This window comes from Cololabis saira, chromosome 10 (genome assembly GCF_033807715.1).
Source record: "Cololabis saira isolate AMF1-May2022 chromosome 10, fColSai1.1, whole genome shotgun sequence".
NCBI lineage: Eukaryota > Metazoa > Chordata > Actinopteri > Beloniformes > Belonidae > Cololabis > Cololabis saira.
This window is the reverse complement of record NC_084596.1, coordinates 2,003,160-2,018,528: the sequence shown is the minus strand read 5'-3', so window position 1 is coordinate 2,018,528 and position 15,369 is coordinate 2,003,160. Positions and strand designations below refer to the sequence as shown.

At 43.8% G+C, this 15,369-nt stretch overlaps 5 non-coding genes across 5 annotated transcripts; 3 read left to right on the top strand and 2 right to left on the bottom strand.

Moving 5' to 3' along the window:
* Positions 1-607: 607 nt before the first annotated feature.
* Positions 608-681, top strand: trnat-agu (transfer RNA threonine (anticodon AGU)). The gene has a single exon. It is a non-coding gene; the product is annotated as a tRNA-Thr (tRNA).
* A 1,495-nt stretch (positions 682-2,176) lies between these two features.
* trnas-gcu (transfer RNA serine (anticodon GCU)) lies at positions 2,177-2,258 on the top strand. The gene has a single exon. It is a non-coding gene; the product is annotated as a tRNA-Ser (tRNA).
* An 8,954-nt stretch (positions 2,259-11,212) lies between these two features.
* trnat-agu (transfer RNA threonine (anticodon AGU)) lies at positions 11,213-11,286 on the bottom strand. The gene has a single exon. It is a non-coding gene; the product is annotated as a tRNA-Thr (tRNA).
* A 2,418-nt stretch (positions 11,287-13,704) lies between these two features.
* On the bottom strand, positions 13,705-13,786 carry trnas-uga (transfer RNA serine (anticodon UGA)). Its single transcript has one exon. It is a non-coding gene; the product is annotated as a tRNA-Ser (tRNA).
* A 1,316-nt stretch (positions 13,787-15,102) lies between these two features.
* trnay-gua (transfer RNA tyrosine (anticodon GUA)) lies at positions 15,103-15,191 on the top strand. The gene is given in 2 exon segments: positions 15,103-15,139; positions 15,156-15,191. It is a non-coding gene; the product is annotated as a tRNA-Tyr (tRNA).
* The last annotated feature ends 178 nt before the right edge of the window (positions 15,192-15,369 follow it).

Genomic DNA, 15,369 nt, shown 5'->3' with positions numbered 1-15,369 from the left:
TCTTGGAAATGTTGTTTGTTTTCAATGACATATTGTATAAAATGTTACTTTTCAAAGGGGGTGTACTCATTTATGCTGGGCACTGTGTATATATATATATATTAAAACTATGATGCATATTCTATTCTGTGATCTTTTCTGTAGTCCATAAACCCTTTCCCCTTTTTTGTGTTATTTCACCAACCCATGTGCCTATTTTAAATGATAGAATATTGTGTGTATTATTGAACTCCTTCTCCTATCTCCCTCCCTGAGTGAAGGAACCTTAGTTTCCTTTTGGAGAGGTGATAATTGACCTTTAATACGGGTCCCATACTGGCATTGAGCAAGCTGCATGCACTTATGACAAGATGATCACATGATGGTGTCCTTTTAGACGTAGCTTTCTTGTATAAAGGAACTGTTGGACGAAAGAAAAGGGAAAAAAAAGAATACATTCTAGCACTGGCATGGCAGCACGTGTGTCCAACTGGACTCACAGCAGGTTATGTTCATATGTGAGGCCCCAGTTGTTTCTGGTAGGAGGAATCACCATGGAGACAACGTAACTGAGAGGTTAAGTTGATGGACTGCTGATCAATTCTGCTCTGTACACAGAAGTTGGAGAGGCCCTGTGGCTTAGTTGGTCAAAGTGCCTGTCTAGTAAACAGGAGATCCTGGGTTCAAATCCCAGCAGAGCCTCTAAACTCAAATGTCTTGAGATGCCTGAAAGATGACGTGTCTCTCACTGCTGGTTCTGGCAGTATTTCTCACACAAGTACTTTGTCAAAAGTACTCCTTCTCTTGAACCCGGGGCCTCATACATGCTAAGCATGTGCTCTACCACTGAGCTACATCCCCCACTCGCCCGTCCGCGTTACAACGGAGTTACCGACAATGGTTCAGACGCTTCAACGAAGGGAACGGGGACCGTGCACAACAAGACGAAGTGCCCAGGCTAGGACGACCAGGAAAGGAGGACAGTCCGGCTGCCAGCGGCGCTGCATCATCTGTCTCCGAGAGACAGAAACAGGGAGAGGGAAAACGGAGACGCTCATGGCTGAACCACTAGCGGAGCGTAAAATCAGCAACCTGTGGACCGGGACCAGAACCAGGAGTTCTAAAAACCTGTGCTTTGAAGAAATAAAGATGACAACTGGTTGTCTGACTAAATACTTTTACCTTTCTCACCAACCAGACTAACTTTAGCTGCAACAGAAAACTTTGATATGTACCTGGAATTGTTCAAATCTGCATGATCACGATCAAGTTGTGGTCCTTCACACATTAATTCTGATGCACGCACATTTCTGAGGTTTTGTCCAATGGCAACACTCACCGGGGATGCAGTGAAGTCCAACATAAGCTGAATCCCAATCTCCATCCTAAACCCTCACAGACTCACACACTTACGTGCACGCTCCCGCGACTTGCGTAAGGGTTTAGAGCTGTATGATGTGACCGTGATTTTTTGTTTGCCGGATATGTGTTTTGTGGCTCGTTGGTCTAGTAGTATGATTCTAGCTTTGGGTGCGACTGTAGTACAATGCTTTACCTGAACACCAACATTGGCATCATGTGTGAATGCTGAAACCTACATCTTGCTTCTCTTTCATGCCAAGAGGTCAGCCGGTAAGGTCTAGTCCGTAAACCCTTTCCGTTTTCTTTAAATGGGCTCCTTTTTTGTTTTATTGCCCCAACACAAGTACAATACAATCTACGTGCTTTCCAAAGACCAATCACAGGACCCCCAAACAACTGTCAAATAAACACTGGCAAGGAACAAAACCCCATTTCAGAGAGAACACCTAGCTCCTGAAAAGTGAGATGTTATGAGGTTTTGTTGAGCAAGGACGAGTTGAATAAGGTTGAGTTGATTGAGGACTAGTTTACCAAGGACTAGTTGAAAGAGGATGAGTTGAATAAGGGATAGTTGAATGATGCAGAGTTGAGTAAGAAATAATTGAATGAAGACTAGCTGAGTAGGGACTAGTTGAATGAAAATTAGTTGATCAAGGACTAGTTGAATGAAGACCAGTTAAATGAGAACTAATTCAGTAAGGACTAGTTGAAAGAGTGCTATTTGATAAGCAAAAGTTTAATGATGACTAGCTGAATGTGGAATAGTTAAATTAGGTTATTTGAGTAAGGCCTAGTTGAGTGAGTACTGGTTGAAATAGAATAGCCCAGCAAAACAGGCGAGGTGGCCGAGTGGTTAAGGCGATGGACTGCTAATCCATTGTGCTCTGCACGCGTGGGTTCGAATCCCATCCTCGTCGTGCTTGCATCTTTTCTTTATATAGTATAGAGTCAATACAATACAAGCTAGGTGCTTTCCAGAGACCAATCACATGACCCCCAAACAACTGTTAAAAAAACACTGGCAAGGGACAAACCCCTTTCAGTGAACGCACCACGACATGTGGTAGTATCGCGAGAGCTACGAGAGCTACGAGAATCTGACATGGCGAGGTAGTTTGTTTTTCTTTCACTAAAAAGCTTCAAAAAACGAATAGAAACTCAGTTTAATATAACGAAAGGGACTTCCGTGATGGTGTGGCGAGGAGCGGCTGCTCACTGAAGAGGCAGAGACGCTTCAACTGAATTAACTTAATAATATTCGCCAAACTCATTAATATTTATACACAAAGTGGCTAAAAAGATGGACCTTATGACCAAACCTAAAAAATCTCGAGTGGGAAATACTCCTGGTCCTAAAATCAACGAAGTATTTTCGAAACAGACCCGAGCCAGCAAGGTAATTAGCAACGAAGCGAGCAGTGAAGCTGATGGTGAAGCTGACGGCGGGGCCATGGCGGGCAGGACGGCGGGAGGCAATTCGGAGATACTGGACGAAATCCGTAACATGAACCAAGGTTTGCAACTTAAAATACAGAAGGTGGGAGATGATGTGAAGACGATTAAAGACAACCTGGATTCACTGAAGGCGGACGTGGCTAAACTGGGCTTCAGAACCAGCGAGGCCGAGGGGAGGATTTTGCAGCTGGAGGATGAGAATATGCGCCTGGCCAACCTGTCGCGGAACATGGATGGAAAGATCACACGGCTCGAGGCTCGCATGGAATATCAGGAAAATTACAGTCGCAGAAACAACATTCGGATCAGAGGAATACCAGAAGGCACGGAGGATGGGCGCGCAGTGATGGATTGTGTGAAAGAAGTTCTTCGGTGTCTGTTTTCAGACACTTCAGAAAACGTGGATAACATGACCGTTGAGAGGGCGCATCGGACCCCCGCAACGAGACGCACCCCGCGGGATGGACTCATCACCGGCCCGCGCCACATCCTGGCGAGATTCCTACGGTTTACTGACAGAGAAAAAGTGCGACTCAGAGCCAGGGAGCTGGGAACATTTCAATGGAAAGGCACCAAAGTGGATTTCTTCCCGGATTTTACTAAGGATGTGCAAGACAAGAGGAGCAAATTCACGGAGGTCAGACGCGCATGCATGAAACGGGGTCTGCAATATTCAATGCAATATCCCGCGGTGTTCTGGGTTACAGTCGGGGGAACGAGACACCGCTTTGAGGATGCAGAGGCAGCAAAGCGGTGCGTTGATAACCATCACCCGGCTGGAGAAGCGGAATAGACTGAGCTGATGCCGACAGGACAGTGTTTTATATCTTGTAGCCCATGCTACTAAACGGGGACAATGTGAGTACAATGTTTATTTTAGTTGGGTTACATATTTCCTGATATGGTTCGGTTTATATAAGTATATCTAACTTAGCTGCTAAAGCAGTATTTTTTGGTCTCAGCTGAGCAAGTTACTCGTTGGTACGCCCTGTCTTAATTTTTTCTTATTTTCCTTATACCTTTACAAGGCTCATATTTTACACTGGTGAACTAAGTGTTTTTCTTCTGGAAAAGTTCAGATGCTGTTTGATTTGGGCAGTTTTATTACCTTTGTGCTTTCATTGCTGGCGGAGGGGATATTAGAAGTCCTCTTTGAGAGTTCATTATTAAAAAAAAAAAAAAAAAAAAAAATTGATAAGATTTTTCTTAGACCATAAGTTTGGTGATCAATATGTTTACAATGTGGTTGGAGCGTCGTTACTCGGAAGACCTCGGGACACATCATTGGGACCATGGTTTTTGTGGGGGGAGGGGGGCTGGAATATGGGGTATATGAGGGGTTCATGGTTATTTACAAGGGGAGGGAACGCCAGTCATGTTTTGTTTTGCACTGTATAGATAATTCATGGTTTAAAGTTACTCGGTTCAGAATCCACAGGTCAGATTTTCTATCTTACATAGTTAAGTAGCCATGGGGACTAGTACGATTAAGATTTCTTCCTGGAATGTGAACGGTCTGGGCTCATTTGTAAAAAGGCGAAAGGTGTTAAGTTATCTGAAACAAAAGAACTCAGAGGTGGTGATGCTCCAAGAAACACATTTATTGGAAAAAGATACTATTAGAATTCATGACAGATGGATTGGCTGTGCCTATCATAACACTTTTAATCAAAAAAAGCGGGGGGTATCTATATTATTTTCAAAAAAAGTGAAGGTCAAGATAGAGAAGGAATTTAGAGACAAAGAAGGGCGGTTATTGATACTACTGGTTAATTTATCAGGGCAAAATATAATTTTAGGCAATTTATATGCACCTAACGTGGAGGACCCAGACTTTTTTCTTCAACTTAAAAAATATATTTTGGACTTCGGCAACTTTCCTGTAATTATGGGTGGTGATTATAACCAAGTACTGGATGCGTTTTTGGATAGATCTGGGTCCAACATTATCAGACCATCTAGGACTCAGGACTCTATAAGGGGCTTATGTAAGGATACAGGACTGTATGATATATGGAGACTTCAAAATCCCACAGCGCGTGATTACACATTCTTTTCAAACCGACATTCTGTCTTTTCTCGGATTGATTATTTTTTGATTTCACACACTCTTATTGAAAGCACTGAAGCCTGCAGTATAGGCACGATAGCTCTGACAGATCACGCCCCTATTGACTTAGTTATCACGTTTGGAGAGGCACGAGAAAGATCTAAAGGCTGGCGGATGAATACTAGTATCCTACAGAGTGAGACATCCTGTGCAAACCTTCAAAACCACATTAAAACATTTTTTGAAATTAATAATGGAACGGCTAATCAGAGTAATGTATGGGAGGCCTTTAAGGCTTACATACGGGGGGTCTTGATACAACAAACAGCACTAATAAAAAAACAGGATAAATTAAAAATATCTAAATATGAGCTAGAACTTAAGGAGCTGGAAAAGGAATACTGGGAAAATCCTAACAATACTTGCCTAGCCAGTCTAGTTAAGGCTAAGTATGAACTAAATACTATCTTTACAAAAAAAGCAGAATATTCCTTATATAGGCTGAAACAGAAATGGTATGAGTCAGGCGACAAAGCCAGTAAATTGCTAGCTAGTAAATTGAAAACCCGAGAAGCTGCCTGCCAAATTGGGGGGATCAAAGACAAAAATGGGAAGCTTGTCACTAATCATAAAGAAATTAATAATGTGTTTAGAGAGTTTTATGAGGAACTTTACAGATCAATGGGCCAGATGGACTTAATTAAGGCAAAAGATTTTTTCAAACGCTTAAATCTTCCTAAATTGTCAGAAGAGGACATGAGGAAGCTAGATAGCCCAATAACTCTAGAGGAGCTGACTAGAACAATCAAGATGCTGCCTAGTGGGAAGACCCCAGGTATTGACGGCATACCTAGTGAATTCTATAAGAAATTTGCGGAGGAACTTGCCCCTGAGATTTTAAAAACATTCAATGCTGCTATTGACACAGGGCTACTCCCACCCTCAATGACAGAGTCAATAATAACCCTGATATTGAAAAAAGGAAAAGACCCTCTGGAATGTGGGAGTTATCGGCCCATTAGTCTCCTGTGCTGTGATGCCAAGTTATTTACAAAGCTTTTCGCAATGAGAGTGAATAATATAATAAGGACAATTATACATCCGGACCAGGTGGGGTTTGTGAAAGGCAGGACCTCTTCTGACAGCCTCAGACGCCTCCTGCATTTAATTTGGAAGTCTAAAGACATGGACACCCCAATAGCTGCGTTGTCTCTGGACGCGGACAAAGCGTTTGATCGCGTTAGCTGGAGTTATCTAATTTTTACCTTAAAAGAATTTGGATTTGGACCTATGTTTCAAGATATCATAAAGCTTATATACAGTCAACCAAAATCTATGGTAACCACAAATGGTCTGAGGTCGACTGCTTTCTCCCCCGGACGCGGGACTAAGCAGGGAGACCCACTCTCACCGCTATTGTTCATTATTGCACTGGAGCCCTTAGCAGAGGCTATAAGACTAAATGAATCAGTTAGGGGTGTCACAATGGGTGGCCGGGAAAACAAAATGTTAATTTTTGCAGATGATATTCTGGTTCTGATGTCGGACCCGCAGAGATCTGTACCCCCAATGCTGGATCTGGTCAACTCTTTTTCGGAAATATCGGGGTATAAAATAAATTGGGCCAAATCTGAGGTGATGCCCCTGTCGAAGCATTGTTATAGAAGCAATTTTCAAAATTGGAAATTTCAGTGGGTGCCAAAAAATCTGAAATATTTGGGCATACTTTTAAACCCCGGACTTGAAAATATGATATCTGATAATTTTGACCCAGTATTGTATAAGATAGAACTCCTTCTCAAGGGATGGGATAAATTGCAGATTTCATTATGGGGGAGAATCCAAGTTATAAAAATGGTGGTAGCTCCCAAACTGAACTATCTTTTAAACATGCTACCCCTGAGCGTGCCAGTGACTACATTCCAGACAATAGATAAGATGTTCAGTCAGTTTATTTGGGCAGGGAAAAAGGCTAGGATGAAGTTATCAAGACTACACGTGAAGATAAAACATGGGGGGTTAAGACTTCCGAATATGAAGCTCTACCAGGAAGCATTCTTAGGGGCTCAGATAGTCTCCCTTTTCTCGTGTAGGGAGGACAGACCTCTGTGGGTAGACTTGGAGGAAGAAGTGAACGCCCCATTCAGAGCAAAAGATTACCTAAGTCAGGATCTGAAGACTGATAGTCAGAACCCAATAATCTCTCATACTAGGAATACCTGGCATCGCATGCACAGAAGGGAGGGAGCATCCCCTTTCTTGATAGAGTCAGCCTCGATATGGAATAATCCAAAATTGAGAATAGGAGGGAAGATGTTCTTTTGGAAAGAGTGGCATAGGAAGGGGGTTGAGCACATCGGAGATCTTTACGATAATAATGCACTGAGAACATTTGAAGAATTAAGAGAACTTTATGATTTACAAAGGAAAGATTTCTGGAGATTTCTACAACTTAGAGACTGTCTATCTAAAGTAGGCCCTATGGACGCCAGGCTGCCTACTCAGTCTTCCATGTGCTCTAAATTGAAGTTGCTGAGTACCCTTCCACACCTGGCAGGTCAAATATATAACTACCTCACGGATGGACTTAATAACGCTATCATGGGCCTAAAAGCTGCGTGAGAAAGGGATCTGGGGATCACATATGAGGATGATGAGTGGCACAAACTGGTGAAGGAGATGCTTACACCAATGAGGGACGCCAGGTCTAAACTGGTTCAATTTAAGATATTCAACAGACTCTATTGGACACCTGTGAGAAAGCATAAGGCAGGACTGAGTCTTTCCAACATCTGCTGGCGATGCCATACGGCACAAGGGGATATCACCCATATGTTCTTTGACTGTCCTAATTTAGCTATTTATTGGCATAGGGTCATGAAAAAGATCAATGATAGCCTGAACACCGATGTCGCTCTCACACCAGCGCTTTGTCTCCTGAATAGCCTAAAAGAAAATACAAGAATAGTCGGGGAAAAAGCACAATGGCTTAAGGTTGCACTCACTACAGCTAAGAGGGTTATACTGAGACACTGGGCGGGGGGTAACGACCCTACTTACTCAGAATGGTTCACAGCTCTGTCAGAAACTGCATCATACGAACGTCTGATATATAAAATAAATGGGAAATTAGACACTTATAATGAAATCTGGGACCCATTTCTAACACAGATCATGGATCAGGGAAATGTAAACTAACATAAAAATGACTGATGAGGATTCAGAAACAAAGTCTACAGTGCACCATGTTCGACTGGCGGGACGGGGATAGGGTCAGGGGATGGGAGAAAAAATTTCCTTCCAGATCAAACATTCACTGGGTTAGTTTTTCACATCTTCATATGTAAAGCAGGCATATGTTACATGTACTTCTAGGTATAGAATTTCATGTATAGTCATTACTTAATTTTGATCTTTTAGTATTATTTCACTTTTTCTGTGTCTTTAGTTTCTATCATCAATGTCAACCTTTGGTGAAGTCAGCTGTATCTGCTATTTTTTATTTTTTTTTTTACTTATTTTTATATACCTCTTTATTTGCATATTTTTGCTGCTCTGATTATGCATCTGTGGATGCATTGGACTGTTGTGATGAATGTCTGTGAAGGAAACAATAAAAAGCATAATTGAAAAATATAACGAAAGGGTCGTTTATAATTAGTTTATACAGTTTAGAAAGCAACCTGGAGAAAAGCAAATCTTTTGACCCATTCATAGACGAGTGTTTTGAGAGAGTAGTCATGGGGAGGAAGTCGCTCGGAGCCAACGCGTCCACTCCAAAGCGATCTCGGGCTGAGGAGTCTGGAGGGTCAGAAGTGTCCCCTGGAGCAATCTCTCCCCCAGGAAATACCACCGACGACATTCTGAGGTCTATCGACGCCCGTTTGGCCTCCCATGACGCCCGTTTATCCCTGGTGGAAGTCCTGCACAGGGAATTCCAGTCATTAAGAGAAGCTGTGGAATTTGGTAACCAGCAGGTGGAGAAATTGATAGCTGAAAACACCAGTCTGAAGGAGTCGGTGAAATCCATGTCAGAGGGATTTAGCCGGCTCCAGAATGAGAATAAATCCTTAAAAGAGGCAGTTTTAGATCTTCAAGCTCGGTCCATGAGGGACAACCTAGTGTTCTCAGGGATCCCGGAGAAACCTGATGAAGATCCTGAACAAACCGTCCAGGATTTCATCCGGGACCACCTAAAACTTCTGGAAGATATGGCGAACTCCATCACGTTTCACCGCGTCCATCGCCTAGGAGGAATAAGATCGGAAGCCCAGAGACCTAGACCCATTGTTGCCAAATTCGAACATTATAAACAGAAGCAGCAGGTGAGGAGACGGGGGCCACAGCTACGACCAGTTCCCCCGGGAGATCCTGCACCGTCGCCGAGTCCTCTTCGTCCGGAGGAGGCTCATTACGGAGGGAGCCCATGCTGTCATCACCGTCGACAGGCTGTACGTGAACGGACAACTGTACCGCCACCCGGACATCACCCCCTGGCTCTTCTAAAAGGATGAGTACAAATTTACTTTCTTCTTCTCTCTTTCTTTCTCATTAAATGGTGATTAGATTAGATATACAGTAGCTACATAAACACTTGGTGATTAGATCAGATATAGCTACATAAAATATTTTTCGGTACATATTAATGTATTAATAATTCTTGCTCTGTTAGTCTTGGTAAGTTATAGGCTCACACTGGTGATTGCCTCTTTCTTTCTTTTTTTTCTTTTCTCTATTTTTTTACGATTAGAATTATTTCCCCCCCCCCCACCTCACTCCCTTTCCAATTTTTTTGTCTTTTTTCCCTTTATGTCCCACCCTGCTGCACTCACACATTTAGAATAACATGGCACACACATATACAACAGTTTCTCATGCAACATTACCACTTACATATAATGTTACTTTCAATGATTGGATCATGGATAAATTAAAGTTCCTGACTTGGAATGTAAATGGAGCTGGGAACAGGGCGAAGAGACTGAAACTTCTTAATCAGATAAAAACCCTGCAGGCAGGCATTGTCCTACTACAAGAACACACTTAATTAAAGCTTCAGCAGATACATTGGCCACGGCACAGTTTCCGCATGTTTTCTCAGCCTGTTACAACTCCAGACAAAGAGGGGTAGCAATTCTTATTAATAAGAGAGTAAATTTCACTGTAAAGGACACACACATTTACTCAGAGGGTAGATATTTAATATTAGTCTTGCAAATTCAAAGCTTGAATTTATGCATTTCTAATGTATATGGTCCAAATGTTGATGACTCCTCGTTTTTTCACTCTTTTTTCACCTCACTTTCTGCTCACCTAGACAACACAGTCATCATCGGAGGAGACTTCAACATGGTTCTGGACCCTGGAGTGGACAGGCTCAGTAATGCAAGCGGACACAGGAGTTGGCAGTCAGCAAGTATTGTTAAACAATATATGAATGATCTGGGTCTTTGCGATACATGGCGTTCTCTTCACCCAACTCTAAAGGACTACACTTTTTTCCCCTGGCCGGGGGGTGCACGGGCGGGCGCGGCGGCGGGGTGGCACCATTCCCAGGTGTCTATGTCTTATGTTGTCAGTATGAATGGGGGGATGTTGGACCGTTTCCCCCTCCGTCTGGGGGCTCCGGCAGCGCCTGGGGCGCCCGTGGAGGTGCGGTGGGGCCCTGGCCCGGCTCGGAGGGCCGGCCCCCATCTACTGGATGGCCGGTGGGGGAGTGTGGGTGTCTTACCAGGGCCGGCTTTGCTGGTCCTGCTTCCTGGCTTCGGCCTCTGTTCCCCATCCTTCCCCCTCTACACGATGCATACGCACATAAGCAATGGAGCGGGGGGTCCGGGTCGTGGGGGGCATTGTCCCGCGTGGCCCGGCACTCCCCGCCTCACGGTTTTAACAGCAATGTAGACACAGCACATTCAACACTTAATAAATACATTTGACAAGGACACTTAGTTCGGGAGGGGGGGGTCAGTGTCAAATTGATACCTTGTCCTCCCCCTCCCTGTTTTTATGGCATTAATCACATGCACTCAACACCAGGGTCTTCTTTATTAATTATTAATAATTATCAAAAGATGATTATTAATAACTCTATAATAACTGCACCAGCACTCCCTTTTTGGCACAACAATGGCCTGCCCTCTCGTCGAGAAAGATTTGGTCAATTGTGTTGAGAGACGAACTAACCAATTCCATGATTTTAGAAATTTTTGCAGGATATGAAAAGAGAGGCTCCAATAGAATGACAAAACAGAGAGCATGCACATTAACTAAGAGCTTCACTATAATTAAGCAAGTGTGTGAGAAATAGTGCCAGAACCAGGAATGAGAGATTTGTGATCTTTCAGGCATCAAGACATTTGGGTTTAGAGGCTCTGCTGGGATTTGAACCCAGGATCTCCTGTTTACTAGACAGGCACTTTGACCAACTAAGCCACAGGGCCTCCATAAATACCCCATTGAAATAAGCACTTCGTTATAGCTTTGAAGCAGCTCCATGCCAAAACTGCGAACTGTTTTATTGCCCCAACCAATGTGCCTTTTTTAAATAATAAAATATTGTTTGTATTATTGAACTCTGTCCCCTATCTCCCTCCCTGAGTGAACGAACCTTCGTGTCCTTTTGTAGAGGTGATAATTGACCTTTAGTATGGGTCCTTGGGCCCTAATCAAAGGTGGTGTTGTCAGTAAACAGAAAAAAATCTTCAGATCCCAAACTTAAACAATAGTGAACGTGCCGCCACATAAAGATATGTGTTACCTGGGTTTCTGGGCGTCACCAGTTATTGTCGACAGTGGGTCCCGCATTATGCTGAAATTGAGGCACCATTGGCAGAAATTGCCCATGGAAAAGGCCTAAAAGCATCGGACCCTGTTACCTGGACTGACGAGGCTGACAAAGCCTTCACTGACCTGAAACTGACGTTACAGACGCCTCCGACACTTGGACGGCCTGACTGTTCACGACCTTTCACCCAGACTGGGGATGAAAAGGGGGGTTACATGACTTCAGTGCTACTACAAGACCATGGGGGAAAATTGTGGCCTGCCCCAACTGCCTCAGAGCTGTAGCTGCAGCAAAGAAAGCAGTTATGGCATCACGTGATATTGTGGGATACACCCATTTAACCTTGCTAGTCCCACATGCAGTATATCTCATCCTCCTCGAGCAGAAAAACTCACATTTGCCTGCTGCGAGGTGTTTGCGTCACAATGCTGTTCTGTTGGAACTGCCAAATGTGAAGGAAAAAAGATGTACTGTTCTTAACCCTGCTACCCTTTTGCCAACAGCTGAGGACGGAGAACCACACGACTGTGTGGCAACGATAACATCAATTTGTTCCCCAGGACCTGATTTGAGTGACGTTGCAATTGACAATGCTGACTTTGATCTTTTTGTGGATGGTTCTGCTTCCAGGGATCCTGCTACGGGCAATAACATTGCAGGTTTTGCTGGGCCTTGTCTGCCCAGATTCCTTTTCCCTCACTATGCTAAATTGACACACGGGTTGGACCATGTGTCAAAGGGGGGTATGGTGAGTGAAATACGAAGACACTGGTTCACGAGAGGTTTCACAGCTTACGCTACTGATTTTTGCAAAAGATGTGTGATCTGTTCCACAAACAATGTGGGGAGGGGGTTAAAGGTACCACAGGCTGCTCACCCTCCACCAAACAGACCGTTTCAGCATTTCCAGAGGGATTTCATTGAACTTACACCCAGTGAAGGCAAAAAGTTTGTTTTGGTTATTGTTTGCATGTTTTCCAAATGGATTGAAGCTTTCCCCACAACAAAACAGGACTCCGCTGCAGTGGCGAAGGCTTTGATGCACCTGATAATTCCCAGATGGGGAATTCCAGCGAAAATCAGCTCAGTCAATGGCACTCCTTGTGTGAGTGCTGCACTGAAACTGGTTGGTGAGTATATGGGCATTGACATGAGACAACATTGCGCCTACCACCCAGCCTCATGTGGTGCATGTGAAAGGGAAAATGGCACTTTGAAAAACAAACTTGCTAAAGTGTGTGAGACTACAAAACTGTCCTGGACCAAGGCCCTCCCCATTGTGCTGATGTACATGAGGGCGCGCCAGAGAAGCAGAAATGGCCTGAGAGACGGATGAGTCTTTTACCCTCCTCTTGTCAACTGAGGGGAGGGGTTTTGGCTCTTCTGTACCTGTGGCCTGTGATTCTCTGCCTGGGGTCTGTAACTCCCAAGTTGGAGACTGGGTGTGCTAGCGTTTGGCTGGTGCGGGGGAGGGCACCGGGGATCATGGTTTAGATCAGTACAAAATTTCCTATTTTATTATGATTTAGCATAAAAATGCTAAAAAGGGTGGAATGTAATGGGACATTTTGGTATAACACAGTATGCTTTAAGACTGACTAATGCACAAATCCTGTTTTCAAGTGAACATTCCTATGCTGCCGAGGTCAAGCTCCTTTGACACAGTGCCGGTGGAATTTCTCACTATCAGGGAGTGGAGCCAGGCATGGTTGTCAGGGTGACATATATTTTGTCTTTTGTTCCCAGCCTGGCTGAACTATAAGATAGCGTGTCTCTAAACATCTTCAGCTCACTCAGGACTGACTGCTCGTCTGATCAGTTGCACTGTGTGATCTCCATTCATGAATGCCTTTTATTAAAACTCGAGAAAGACAGCTGACGTGTCAAGACATTCTTCTTTGAACACTTTATTGGACGAACAACAATTTTTGCCACCACACTAATTTAATGTAGGCTGATGTTACCTATTAATGCATGCTGGGGATAACACAAAAAAATCCCACTGATTAGTTTTGAAAGACATTTTAGTCTATGGTTAACAACGGCAAGTCTTCTTGCATGTTCAAACATTAACCGTTGTTGGCAGGATTTGAACCTGCGCGGGGAATCCCCAACGGATTTCAAGTCCATCGCCTTAACCACTCGGCCACAACAACTTGTCACATGCTTGAACATTTGGCTGAAATAAATGTGTGTTTGTTTGAATCAGAAACAGTCTGAGGTTTGTTCTCGTACCTATCCCACAGCTAACCTGCCTGGACCAATTTCATTCTGAACTACTGATCATAGATTATCAAATGTCCTCGTTAGTATAGTGGACAGTATCTCTGCCTGTCACGCAGAAGACCGGGTTCGATTCCCCGACGTGGAGAAAGGCTGTTTTGGATATGCATGACTGATACATGTGAACAATAGTCAATAAGATAAAAATGACTCTTCCACACACCATAAGCAGTTGTGCTTTTCCTGATAAAAAAGCTGTCATTGAGGAATATCTTCTAATACAAAACAGTGCTGTAAATCTTCCAGTGGATGATATGCTCTGTTCACTGATAGGTCCTGATCCAGAAGTTCAGCCAGACAAGGGACCGTTTTTCATGTGAGACAAACACGATAGCCACTAAACTACAGAAACTGTGAGACAGGTTATGCATCATCATTCAGTTTCTATTTCTATTCCCCCTTAATGTTATAAAAAACCATCTAAACAGGTATGATGTGACCGTGATTTTGTGTTTGCCGGATATGTGTTTTGTGGCTCCTTGGTCTAGTTGTATGATTCTTGCTTTGGGTGTGAGAGGTCCCGCGTTCAATTCCCGGACGAGCCCCAGAGATTTATGCAATTCGTGGTTTTTCTCCTCCAAGTAGCAAAGTTTCAAGACTGTAGTACAACCAATGTGCCCTTTTTAAATAATAAAATATTGTTTGTTTGTATTATGGCAAAGCCACCTGGTTTTCAGCAGCTAGGTCTTCTCTCTGAAAGGGGGGTTTGTTCCTTGGCAGTGTTTATTTGACAGTTGTTTGGTGGTCATGTGATTGGTCTCTGGAAAGCACCTAGCTTGTATTGTATTGACTCTATAAAAAAATGTAGCTTCCAGGTAATGCTGCTGAGCATCTTAGGTGCCATGCTGGCATAAAAACTCCTCATAGTAACTCTAAGGAACACCTCAAAGCACAGGAGAAGCAAGCACGACAAGGATGGGATTTGAACCCATGCGTGCAGAGCACAATGGATTAGCAATCCATCGCCTTAACCACTCGGTGTTATGCACACATCTATTTCAAACCCTCACACTCTCTCACACGCGATCACGTTTCAGCGGACGTCACTAAAGTCTGTGAGGGTTCAGGGCTTGAGGGTTTAGGGTGGAGATTGGAATTCAGCCAATAATTCACTTAAAATGTTTCCTTTTCCCAGTTTCAGGCCTTGGTAGAAGAATACACAAGTCATGGAGCTGTCAACATGCATCCTCCTTCGATAGCTCAGTTGGTAGAGCGGAGGACTGTAGAACCAGTAAAACAGGTATCCTTAGGTCGCTGGTTCAACTCCGGCTCGAAGGACTGCCATTACTTTTCGTCTTCCAAGAGCGGGACTCTATGTCATCACTGTACTCGGCTATGGCTTTGGCCACTGCCATCTACTTTGGTTGGGACATCTGAGTTGTTACACCACGTGTGTTTCCACATGTTACGATCAAGAAGGGCTAGTGGCACAATGGATAACGCGTCTGAGTACGCA